This window comes from Falco peregrinus, chromosome Z (assembly GCF_023634155.1).
Source record: "Falco peregrinus isolate bFalPer1 chromosome Z, bFalPer1.pri, whole genome shotgun sequence".
Taxonomy (NCBI): Eukaryota; Metazoa; Chordata; class Aves; order Falconiformes; family Falconidae; genus Falco; species Falco peregrinus.
The window spans coordinates 76417289-76430860 of NC_073739.1; the positions used below are offsets into that span (position 1 = coordinate 76417289).

The window sequence follows — 13572 nt, forward strand, 5'->3', positions numbered from 1 at the left end:
TGAGTGGGCATTAACAAAAGCTTGTACAATATCAGTGGTGAATGCAAGTGTGCAGAGATGGGGCTTTGAGCAACCTGATCTAGTTGAAGATGTCCCTGCTCACTGCGGAGGGGTTGGACTAGATGGCCTTTAAAGGTCCCTTCCAACCCAGACCATTCTATGAGTCTATGAGACACCAGAGCGACCTCAATCCCTTAATAAATGGAGCACAAGGGCTCTGATTTGGTACCTTCCAAACACTTTTTTGGGATGTGTTTGGTCTATTGTGAGTGCTTAGTGTAGTGAGAGGGAAGCTGTGGGACTGAAACCTGTTCCAAGGGCTGATTTGCTCCACAAGTAGGACAGCAGTGCCGTTCCAGAAGGGATTTTCAGACCGACTGCTGGCTAACTTGAGACTGTGGCCTATTCCCATTTCATCAGCTCTGGAAAGGTAGGACAAGCCAGGTAGTTTCAAAAGAATTTTGCTAAGGGACCTTCCTAGGCAACAGTATGAACATCTTCCTTCTCCAATGATGCTGTGCATAAGCTTGTGCAAGCTGCTTGGGCAGCATTTGCATGTCGCACTAAAGCACCCAGTGATACGTATTTCCCCATTTGCTAAACCCCTGCGATGTGTGAGATCTTTCTGGGACCACAAATGTGAACACCTGACATGTTTCTAGACCCATGGGGCTGACACTGCCCTGGCACATTGGTACTGGGCTAAACATGCTTTTAGAAACTGGAATAATCAAAGTGGAAAACTCCTCATCCTGCTTCACAAAGTCATTTCCAAATGGTATCACAATTTTAGTTACGTGAAAGGAAAATGGGAAGAGCTCTGTAGCCTCATTCAAAGCCCAGTTCACCTTTAATAAAAGAAAGCTGTCTAATGGACATCTGCCTGGAGTGGGGATGAGGTGGAAGTGAGGAGAGGAACCATTTCCTCCTGTGTGTGCAAAGGAAAGGTGGCTCTGCAGCTATGTCAGGAAAAGTTGATATGGAAAAGTGACACCCTGCAGGAAAGGATTTACTGCTTTCTTAGAGACGCAAAAATGTGATTAGTGGTTGAGGTGTCTCCATGATGGTCCAGAAAGAATGACATGCAAACCATTTACCGAAGGTACGTGAATAGCCATCCTGGCTATTCATGGGGATGGAATTGCAGTTTACTATAATCACACTGGTGCCAAGGAGCACCTTGGTGAAGGATAGATGTTTGACCTTCAATAAGCCTTTAGTTTCATGTAATGTGATGTAGCATCTACAAATCAGAAAAAGGAGCAGCCAGTGGCTTTTGAACCTCTGTGATAGAGCACTCCCTATCTGCTGTACCCTGATGCACATGGGTAGGCAGCTGCAGGCTTTCAGGTTGGCTTGGCCTCTTTCTTCATGTTCGTTGCTTCAGATTGAGTCTTCTCTTTGGCTGCTTGCCAGACCCAGCAAGACGGTCCCATGCGGGAACAGGCCCATGCTGCAAAGCTTTAATTGTTTTGCTTTACAGCACCTACAGTGTAAACCCGTGGAAAGAAGCATGGAGTCTCCATATGACAGGCACTTAAATCTTAAAACAGGGCAGGTGTATTTGTACAGCCCGGAGAAGAGTGTTTATATCAACCATAAGGCCATATCTACATGTGTGCTTCAGCCCATCCTGTTTTAGTCTGTGTCTCTAACGTAACCAGAGTTGAGTATGGCAAGTAAACATCACTTAGTTCAGGCAGCAGTGTGGTCACAGCAGTGCTTTATTCCTCAGCACACCAATGTAAATGAACCTCCAGCTGGCTGAAAACATTGCGGTGCCTCCCTCCTTTTTGCAGACTGGGCTTGGAGATTTGCCCAGTTTTTGAGCTTGCCGCGTAATGCATAGGGAAGTGCTGGGAGAAACGCAAGGACCATGCGTGGTCCCCTCTGTGTCACTCATAGCCAGATTCCCCAGTTCAGTAATCCCGATGGTGTCTCTGCAAAGTCAAATATTTTTAGAGGTACTGGCCTGGGCCACAAAGGCAGCTTTAATAGTGTTTTCAGGCCTCCCCATGGGAGCTGGCTGCTCCCCAACACTGGATATTTTATCTTTTGTGTATTACAGGGTACCTCTGGAATCTTGTCTCACAATCATTCACTGACAGCCCTCAGCTGTGTCTCAGTGGCCAAGGGTGTCCCCAGCTGTATGCCCCAGGGATGCAGCCCATCCTACTCAGACCACATGGCCATGGCCTTGCAGATACGTGAGGATGTACCTCACAGTCCCGTATCCACTGCAGAGACATAGCATCTTCCTCAAGGCAGGTAAGGAAGGGCTCTGGGGAGCTTGAGGGTCACGAGGGGGAGTGGGGAAGGCAGCCAGGGAAACAGGGAGGGAATCAGGCAACACCTTCTAGGGGTACCTTTGCTGTGCCACTGTGGGAAATTGAGTCTTCCCTATTTGTTGTGGGTTTTCCTTCTTCAAAGGGTAAGTTTCACAAGTGCCCCCTTGATTCTCAAATTGGCCCAGGTCAGAGGATATGTCTCTGTCCTTTTCACCCCTACAACTCAGGGCGGGACACTGACTGGCCTTTGGTGAAGAAACTTCTTCTTACCAGAGACCTAGCCCTCATTTTCTAGCTCAGTGACATCTGAAGCCAATTCCCACGTCTTTAGCCTACTCAGCCCTCTACAGAGTAACTTCTCTGCAAAAAGACAGAGATGGGGTTGGTGTATGTGCTCTTCTGTATTTGCCTTTACCTTTAGATGAAAAGAAAATACTGACCATATTCCCTCCTTGTATTCATCACCTGGTTTACATTTCATTTATTTCTATAGCCCTGAACAGACATTAGTAACTCATAATAGTAATAATAGGAGTTTCTACTAATAGAACTCCTTCCATCTGTGGAGTTCAAATTATGGACAAGCACCATTAGTCCCATTTAGAGATCGATTTAGCTGGTGCAACTTGTCCAAATGCAGATGCAGCTCTGAGAATCAGAAAAAAAAAAATATGCAAAAGCTCCTGGTTTCAGACCCAGCCTTAGCTCAGCTGATCCGGTACAGCCATTTCAAGGGAAAAAAAAAATTAATCATTCAAAAGATGAGATGTGAGGGATGCTCAGGAAGAAATTGAGCCTCCTCTCTAGAGACTGCAGAATTTCACAAAGTTGTCCCAAAGCAGCAAAAGGAGCAATGTCCCAAGCTTTGGCCTCTATCCTTATCAGCACGAAAAAACCATGAGCGTGAAATCAAACAACGGTCTTCAAATGGGAGCTACAATGACTCTAATTTGTATGTACTGTTATTTGATCTTCTAACCTACTAGGTTTAAGGTAAACCACAGTGGAATAGCAAGCAGACATTAAATGAAACAGTGTCATTAATTCAATCCAATGAGATACGTTTTATATAACAAAGGGATTTGTTCTGATACTCAAACAATGTATATTAATGAAAAAGTCGAAATAGATTCATTTTGTTCTCAAAGCAAACACATTAAGGAAAGCCATCAAGAAGTAAAGAACATGGCATTATTTTTTTTAAACTGTGCTTTATTTAGGGCTAAGCTGGAAAGCGTCATTCAATAATTACAGAAGATTACAAGGAGTTTTAGGGAATTGAGAGTGAAAGAGCAGTTGTATGGAACTGCAGCTGCGTTACACATCTGTACTTTCTAGCTGTGGGCTCAGTCTGGCTGCCCTTACTCAGGCAAAATACCCTCTATATCCCCGTGGGAGTTCTGCCTGAGTAAGGGCCGTAAGATCTGGCCCAATAGGGAATTAGACTTAAAATTAAATTAAAAGAGAAAGGAAGAAAGTTTGAGATCGACATAAAAAACAGTAAGAAAAGCAAACAAGAACATTAAAACAGAGTAAAACCAAACAAAGAATCAGAAACAATTATCACACTGCTCAATCGATGCAAACAAGTGTGAGAATGATGTAAATCAAGTTATAAGACTGTGAAAATAAATTTTAATAAATATGATATACTTTAAAATATATGTGTTCTTAAATAATTCATTGTTTTTTCTGAGTCAGATTTTTTAAAGCAATGTCTTATTTTTAACTGCTCTAAAGTCATTTACCAAAGATAAATATCGTGCTTTCATTAAATAGTTTTCCTTGTTTTTTCTCTATCATTACAATTAAAAGTCCTACAAAATATGCAAATTTATTTACAGAAACAGAGCCAGCATCTTTTTTTTTTTTTTTAAACATCCCCCTGTTTTTCAAAATTCCTTGTAAACAGTTTCAGAAATTCTTCAAAGAGATTGTTTTATGTTACTTTTTGCTTTTATTTTTTTTTATTTTTTTATTTTTTAAATTTTTTTTTATTTTTTATTTTTTATTTTTTATTTTTTAAGATTAAGGTTCTAGGCTAATCCTTGCCCTGAAGGTTTCTAGAGCAAATATGGAAGCTACTGAAGCATAGGATGATGGGAATCTTGCGGACAGCAGATCATGAAGACATGAAGCACTTAGCTGTGTTTTGTTGTTCAAGTTAGAACTAACGTCTGATAAAAAGACAGCTGTTTTGTTTCCCATTTGCATTGTCTACAGAATCGAGTTTTGTTTTGTTTATTTTTTAATAGCTGGAATGCTTGCAGTTAAAAAAGCTGCCATAATAGCCATTTATCTCCTTTTTCTCCTTGATATATAACAGCATCCAACAGCAATTGGCAGAGTAGGAATTTATGCTCAATCTAAACTCTACAAAAATTACAGTTCTACAACATCTTTGATTTTAGCATTAACGCTAACTTCTATGTAGTATTTTTTTTGCCTTTTTTTTTTTATGTTGTCTAATTTTTTCTATTATATAGGTATTTTAAACTTTCTTTTTTTTTAAATTCTGTACAACTATTAGGATTTTAAATGGGGAGAGTTAGAAGCATTTACAAACCTTTTTTGTTTTCCATTCAATATCAACCATCTTTCCTTTCTCTTCTCTATGCCTTTTTATGCATTTATTTATGTATTTATTTATTTACTTTTTTGCTTTTCATAGATATCCATCTTACCTGCCTTTAACAGTGCGATCCTTACGTATTATACAGAAAACCATATGAAAGCTTCATAGACTCTAATTAATGTATAACCAAAGAACCTCCCAAAGTATGAAAGAACTATTATCTTGCTGTTTTAAAAGCATTTAAGCATTTTTTTTTTTTTTTTTAATTTTACATATTTCATATAATCGCTCTCAAAAACTGTTTTAGGAACAGCTCAGAGAAAAGGAAAGAACTTCCATATTTTACATACAGCTACAAGTCTGCGGTAAAAAGTTTTGTCCTTTGGTCCCTATATAGCTAAGGAATGACAGATAAAGATGCTTAGTGACTGTTACCATGGGTCACGCATGGTAACCGCATCCTTGGTGGCAAACAGGCACTCCTTTGCCAGTATCCAGGTTTGCATCTCCTGTTTGAAGAAAAGCCGCTGTGGTGATATCAGTGTCTCTTCAGAAATCCTGGTTGATCTTGTTCCTGTTCTGATTTTACTTATGTGTTTGTTTGTTTTGTTTCAAGCGCATGTCCTTCGAAGTCAGCAGATGTGATACTTTTCTTGAAGAAATGTTACAGTCTAAACAATCAAAGAGAGAATAAGTCTGAAGTCTTCAGCTTGATTGATATTTGCTGATATGTCAAAGGTGTAATCCAACAGTTCCTGTTTTTTTAATATATATATACTTTTTTTTTTTTTTTTTTCTAATTGTGGCCCATTCAGCTGCTGCCCTAAAAAAATGAAGAAGATCATTGCAAATTAAATCAAAAAGGGGAGGGGGAAGTAGGGAAGGGGGGGAGGGTACTTGGGACAGGGGGGAAAAGACCTAAAAAATGAAAATTAAATTAAAAACAAGCCTGTTCTTTTGGGCCCAATCCTGCTCCTGTTGAAAGTAATGGATGTTTTCTTCTCCCTTCAATTGGGACAGGATGGGGCTTCTGGTTTGATGTTTTGCTTTTGGAGACATTGGCTCTGATTCTGCTCCCACTCAATGTCAACAGAAAGATTCCCCTTGACTTCAGTGAGAACCGGATCAAACCCAAAGTGAGCAAGGTAGTCACGATCATGATAGAAAAAATACAATTGTTCCTAATAGTAATAATAATAATAAATCAAAATAATAGTAGGGCATGTCTATGTAGATCTGTATCACTATGTATGTGCAGATAGCTGCATTTTAATTATTTTTGAGTGCCACTTTACAATGCCAGATCAAAATCTTGCTTGGCGGGCTTTTGTAGTGTGAAAGACATCAAGAAAGAATTGTTCTACATTTTAATGGGGTGCCATCTATGACAGTGTATGAGCTTTCTGTGGAGAAACAGCTGCCAATAACATCTACTCCTTTGTGACTGTCAGAAAGTAGGACTTTGAAAAGGCAATTTATAGGATGTTAAATTAAAAAAAGGCTGTTGGAATAAACTTTTTTTTTTTTTGCAAAAAAAAATGTAAAGCTAACATTTCTTAAATAAAAAGTTATTTAAAAAAATGTAATCATGATCCGACTAGGCTTGACATTTAAGTAGGATGCTTAATCATTAAGGATTAGCTCTTATCTCTTTCTAGCAAGCAGGTTCTTCTTATACACTTGGTGATTTATTACATCAAGAAACTTAGAAACTGCAAAAGGTCCACTCTGGTGGAAAAGTGTCATGCGGAATATCAATCCATGCTGGCAGGTTTTCACACTGTTGGTTCAACAAACAGCAAACCGTACACAGCAGTCTAAACAATTACAACACCAAAAATAATAATAGAATAAAAAAATAAAAAACACTCGTCAAGGACCCTTTTTCAGTTGTAAACAAAAAGATGCATTTTGCTTTTTGATCTGTATGGGTTTTTTTTCCCACTCAAAACAATCCCTCCCTCCCCCGAGCAATTAATTTTGGCTGGAGTTGCTGTAATATGGAACCTTAGAATTAGGAATTCTTGAAAAGACATACAATGAGGCTTTTCTTGGGGTTTCTTTTTTTGGATTGCTATAGTTTTCAAACTACTGTTACTATCATTACTCTTTTTTGGTTTTTTTTGTTTTGTTTTGTTTTTTTTCATTTTTTCTTTTTTTTCTTTTTTTTTTTTCTTTTTTTTTTTTTTTTAAATTTTTAGAGAGTGATTTGAAATATCCTAAGGGGAAAAAAAGGTGTCAATTGAAAAAGGCCCCCAATTCTCCGGAAAAAAAATAAAATCACAAGATTTTCAGTGCAAAAAAATTAATCACGCATTTTTTTCTCTCTCTTTTTTTTTTTTTCCAATTTATCTGTAGTTATAATAATCCCATTTTTTTCTAAAGAATTAGGAATCCATCTTTTTTTTTTCCTTCTATGTGACATCTAAAGAAGCATAAAACGCTGACGAGAAATCAAACAACAAATAAAGAAACCACTGCAAGCACCAAAAACGAAACGAAAATGAGCACAGCAAAAAATTGTGGCAGCACAAAGTCAAAAAAGGCACATGTGATCATGACTGGCCAATCATCAACTGATACAACATCCAAGAAAAATGCTTCAATCACGGCACCTGCACGAAACTTGACGGCATGTCATGCAACCAATTCTTAGCTTGTTACATGACGCCATCATGTCACACTTTCAACTTCGAGTTGATTTGAACTTACGGCCTGGGGGACTGTATTCTCCACTTTCATGTCATTACGTGAACTTTTTTCCTAGCTCAGCGCGAGACTGTGGTGGATTTGACTGGCTCTTGGTTGGTTTTGTTGGAATTTGATTGAATGACAAAAGAAGAAAAGATTTTTTTTATATATATATATTTATATATAGTGTGGAAAAAGGGAAAGGTGGGGAAAGAAGATATATATAAAAATAATAATAAAAAAAAAGTTACAAACACAGCATCAGTCAAAAAGATCTAATGGAAATACTTGCCATTAAACTATAGAAAATGAAACAAGCAGGAGAGCAAACCAAACTAACTGAACGGAAAGAAAAGAAAGAAAGGAAGAAGAAAAGAAAGAAAGGAAGAAAAAAAAAGGATGGAGGAGGCCTAGCTAGAGACACAGACGTAAAACACACACTTAAATGTAGACACACGGTCAACAGTGAACAGTAACAGAACGCTGTGCAGCGGCTGTTGAGGAGAGCATGCACTGAATGAATGAGCGCAGACACAGATCAGTTTGCAAAGTCTGGAAAATAAATACATTTGCTGCCAACCAGAATGCTTTTGTTAGCACCGGCCTTTCCCACACCACCCCCAGCATCCTGGGCTTCACTGGACCGCTAGGCAAAGTCCTCTGGCAGTCTTTCCATTTCCTTGGATGGACTTCAGAGCAGGTACCATTTTAATTTGATTACATCCCAGTTTAAAATCAGGGGGGAATACAGACCAAGAGCTGCTTTGGCTACTGAGAATAAAAGGAAGAAAAAAAAACCCCAAAACAACCCACCACCCCAAAAAATGAAAAATAAAATGAAAACAAAACCAAAAAGCAACTACTACTTCTTGCTGCATGTCCATTTAGTGGTTCACAGGACAGCAGGTTTGGAAACACAGCAATGCTGGTATGGTGTGGGAAGCAGACTTGTAGGAGGACTCAGATGGTATAATGGTTCCTGAATCAGCATCATTAAAAGACAGATATTTACTCCTTTGGCATTTGGGTCTGCTGTGAATTTAAAAAATAAAAAAAGAGAGACAGGAAAGAGGAAGCGGATGAGGGAGAGGAAGTGGACGAGGAAGAGGAAGAGGAAGAGGAAGAGGAAGAGGAAGAGGAAGAGGAAGAGGAAGAGGAAGAGGAAGAGGAAGAGGAAGAAGAGAGGAGAGGAAGAGGAGAGGAAGAGGAGAGGAGAGGGGAGGGGAGGGGAGGGGAGGGGAGGGGAGAAGAGAGGAGAGGAGAGAAAAGGGAAGAGAAAAGAGAAGAGAAGAGAAGAGAAGAGAAGAGAAGAGAAGAGAAGAGAAGAGAAGAGAAGAGAAGGAGAAAGGGAAAGAAGAAGAAAATGGAAAAGGAGAAGAAAGAAGAGCAAAAGGAGAAGGAAAAGAAAAAATAAAAAAGAAACTGCCAGGAGCTGGTTGCTACAATCTCCAGAAGCACCCTGTTCCTTTCCTACAAAGGAAAATGTCCCTTTATTGGCCCAGGGAGTTTTGCCTCAGTAAACACCAAAAATCACTGCACACAACGATACACTTGTCTCAGTCAGCAGCTCTGCATTCTGTTATTCAGGTATTGCCTTTCTATCCTCTTGGCAGGGCTCATATCTCTCCTCCCAGCTTATTTCTGAAAAGTCACTGCACACGACTGAAATTTCACCTTCAATCTGGGTGTCACAAGAATACTGTTGGCAGTTCTCATCCTGAAGTCATGCATGCTGGCTAGAGAAAATTCTATTGCTGGCTTTTTTTTTTTTTTTTTTCCCCCCCCCTGTAGTTTTTCTGAGCTGAAACATGCTTTCTGGCTAAAGCAGTTATGATCAGCTGACAAGAGACGATGCAGAACTAAGCTCCTGATCTGAGCACTGGCTTCGGCTCCACACTTTTCCCACAGTTGGCTGGTGTCTTGTTTGGAACTGACTCCTTCTTGATGGCCTGGCCCCAAGCCCTGCCCTTTGATGAGCTGGAAGTGCCAGCGTGATCTTCCTAGAGTCTGAGTGAAGGCAGTAGACTGGTACCCCTAAGAGAGATGCAAGATCTAGGTCTACAGTTATTTCACAAGCCAAGAGGGAGAAGACTATCTTTTTGAAGATGTCTCAGGGTAGAGCTGCTGTCGCTTGTGTCCTTGGGCACCCAAGGACAAGTACCGTCAGCTGTAGAGGTCCAGGTTGTGCATGAGGAAGAGGGAAAGGCCTCTAGCATCCCTTCTACCTCTCAGGGCTTTCTGGCTATGCCGTACCACAAGAAAAAGAGCAGGTGGGAAGGAACAACAGATGGTAGTACCATCATAGCAAGACCTGGCTCTTTCCTTGCCTCAGTCATGCCAGCAGCATGAGTTAGGCTTTATGAGGATAAGGGCTAACAGGCTTTGCTCCCCTGAACGGGGCAGGGAGGCAGTGGGAATGGGAGAGATCTGGTGGAGCAGATACTATCTCACTATAACGCTGGAAAGTGGCAGCAGCACACACCTGTCTGAGGTTGGAGTATGGGATGGCACGAGCTGCAGCTTCAGGGGTGGCAGCACTATGGGAAAGGCAATGTATACTTGTGGATGCTAGCCCCAGTCAACACTCAAGCTGAGGAGAGGTTCTTTGACATTACCTTGATTGGGGAAAACATTTTCCCTTATGGGTGAAGCAGGAGGGACCAGGGTGGTCTGCCAGTGACCACTGGTTTTGGAGTGGGTACTACTATCCCTCTGCCTGTCCTCTAAACACACCCTCAGACACTGTGGATGTGACACACACACACACACACACACACACATATATTTATGTACAGGTGAAGGATTAGGACTTACTAAGGCTAAAAGAACAAAACAAAAACCCAGAAAATGTACTTTCACATGAGAGTCCATGTGGTCATCTTGCTTGCCCAGCTTGGGTCTCTATTTCAAGCTCCAAAAGAAGCTGTCCTAAAGCAGAGTTCTACAGCACCTACCTAGTCAACGGTGGTGAGAAGACCCTTTGATGGTCTTTAGGGACATTTCCTGCCCACACCGCAAAGTACTGGACTTTAGGCAAAGATTGTAATAAACAGGAGTACACGTAGGTCGATTGGTTGAGTTGAATGACACAGGCTTTCAAGTGCACTATCCCTTTTTCAGGTCTTAAACTTGGTCTGACAGACTTTCCTTCTGGAGGGCTACAGAAGCAAATGCCATTCTCTATTGACTAGTCGGAGGAGTTAGGCACCTATCTCATGAGGACTGCTTCATCAGCAGCCTGAAATTGAGAGGTAAGTTAGGCATCTGTGTTAGACTGGACACCAGCCAAACTAACCTGTTTAAGAAAAGCAATTCACTTTGCTGGGAATGGGTATGAACTTTGGGTATTGCTGAAGTAAATTTGTGAGTAAAAGTGTTAAGGTTATGAAAACAAATATATACACCCTAGTTCAGAAGTGGTGCCTTGGAGATAAAGAAGGAACATACTTCCTGAGCATTTAGGACCTGTGCGCAAGGACAGATAATGCTAAGTATCTTTGCTGCAGATAACACTGACCAGGAACTTGCTCTACTGAGGAAACCATAGCCAAACACAGCGGGTAAATGACAATATTCCTCCAACCCAGCTGCTTCTTTAAAAAGTCTAAGTGGAGCCTGAGACTGTTCTCCTTGAACATTGTCTAGAGATAATGGCTTAAAGTCCTAATGATGGGATTCAAGACACAGATATCTCCATCTGAGCAAATCACTCTGGGCTGGTTTTAGCAGACAGACAGGGTTGGTAGGTTCCAATTCACCTGCCTGAAGTGATCCTTTCAGATGAGACTGAGAACCATGGCCAAAAAAAGCCTATATCTCTCCTGAGGTTATAATGAGGACCTTGAATAACTAGCCGTGAAGGAGACAGTTACAGAGTAGTTCTATCACATCAGGGGAAATGAATCTCAGTCAAAGCCTTGGTTAGAGTGTACATAACTTTAGTCATGTCCTTGTAACCTGTGCTGTCAGCACGGTAGTTCTAATGCTATGAACACCTCTGTCACAGGAAAGCTTTTAATGGCAGATTCTGATCAGACTGTAAGGATCAGCTCTGCATTGTTGCAGACATTCATTGACCATGTTTAAGCCAGAGCAATATTTACTTCCCCCAGAAGTCTTTGGCTTAGACTTATCCAATCCAGATATAAGCACTCAGCTCAGGAGTCCATTTACCCCAAACTCTGCAAAGTCCATGGAGGTGAAGAGGAGCAATGATGTTGCTTAGCTAAGATATGAATGGGACTTGAAGGTGTCTCACTCCTCAAAGACTAGAATGGAAATGTAAGTCCACTCAGCAAGTCATTGAGGCCAAATGAGAAACCCATGGAAACCTTCTCTGTGGCCACTTTCTTTCCCTGTTTCCACATGAGTAACTGCATGTGTGGTTACCCCAGAAGAGACATTTAATGGCAATCTGTTCATACCTTCTATCCCTACTGTTCATGCACATGGCCTTGCTAAAAAAGCAATGATGTCCTTTGGAACTGATTCTAATTTTTCAGCTCTTCATGTGTATTTCTTTTGCTCCACATAGGGCTGAGTCATTGCTGAGACCTTGCAGCCATATAAGTGGGGCTCTGGAGATAGATGAGGCTATGAGGCTGTACCCCCAAGATTCCAGGATCATTTTCCAAGGATGGATTTATTGGAGGACCAAGAAGAGGATGCTGAGACAGCTTTAGTCCCATATACATCACCAGCCTGGTGGGTAGTTATGGCCAGAGTCCAGGTCTGTGCACAGCAGGAAGGATGCTGCCCTGTCCCTTGCTTGGTGCTAATGGCAAACTGCCCTGGCTTCAATGGGAGAAGGATCCCATTGCCGGCATGACAAAGTCAAGCTGTTAAGTGGAGTAAGATTTGTGTTCATCTGTACAACAAACTTTTAAAAGCAAGAGAAGGACAAGCGTTTCCCAAAGACTTTATGAACTAAGAAAGTGCATATGATCTTTAAAAATACACAGCTCCTGTGCTCTGTGACATTCACAGTATAGTCCAGGGACTGCTAGGTTTGCGCAGCATCTTGCACACACCTTTCAGGTCATCTACCTGCTGTCAGGGTATGAATGTATCTGCTAAGCTTGCAAATGTAACCAGCTACAGATGCAAGACTGCTCTGTGTCTTTGCAGGACAACAGAATTAGCCCAACACTGCTCCTGTCAGGACGGGCTACCACGTTGAAGTTCTTCTTCCATTACATAATCTACTGCCTGCTATTTCTTGTTATTCTACTGTGTCTTTCTCCCTAGTTCTTCCTAGCAAAGTCTCCATGGATCATCTTCTCTACCTCTTTTTCTGTGCTCTGTTGGAGGCAAGAAACCTCTCCCTGAAGAAACTCAAAGGCCATCACTTCTTCCAGCACTGAAGTGGCAACCTCCCGTGCTCACACCGAAGCTCTGATCATGGCTGAATATTGCTCATGTGCCCACTACATATGTAGACTTCTTTACCTTTAAGCAATACACTTTAGTCTCTGTTTACACACACAAATATATGTGTGTGTTTGCAAGCCCATCCAAAACTGCGGTCAGGATCCTGTCCTTCCATTTGATAGGGCCTGCTGTCCAAGCACACCTGTAATGGGGCAGTGGAGATATTTCTCTTTACAGCTATTACCTCTGAGTACAATTCCAACTTGTGGTTTTTTCCCTTGTCTGTCTTCTTATTTCTATAGCAATTTCTCTCTCTGTTTTATGCCTTTGCACCAACTTTCTTCCAGTGCTGGATGGCTTCTCTTTGCCTCAGTCCTCATCTTCCCTGTTCCTTGATACCAACCCACACAGATCTCCCCTTCCCTGGCTTCTGCCTGGACTGCCTGGCAGAGGTGGAGGAAGGAGGCAAGGCTCGACAGAGCAGGCTCCATCCCTGCAACAACCACTGCTAAGACTGTGATGGAGCGTCCAAGATTAGGAGCCCAAATGTCTTAGAGAGGGAAAGGCAGTGCAGTGAAGGGGACTTTGCATCCATGCTGGGATTAAATGAAGCCTGATCATTTACACTAGAAATCAATGTGTTTACCT

At 41.3% G+C, this 13572-nt stretch overlaps 1 protein-coding gene across 9 annotated transcripts in view; it reads right to left on the reverse strand.

Moving 5' to 3' along the window:
* Positions 1-5089: 5089 nt before the first annotated feature.
* The window catches only part of CELF4 (CUGBP Elav-like family member 4), a 720910-nt gene continuing 712427 nt past the window's right edge, over positions 5090-13572 (reverse strand). For 8 of the 9 annotated variants that reach the window (XM_027784805.2, XM_027784801.2, XM_027784803.2 and 5 more), the window contains exon 13: positions 5090-5686. The gene's annotated coding sequence lies outside the window, so the exon portion shown is untranslated. The remainder of the gene's footprint in view (positions 5687-13572) is intronic. The other variant, XM_027784796.2, reaches the window with a different exon arrangement.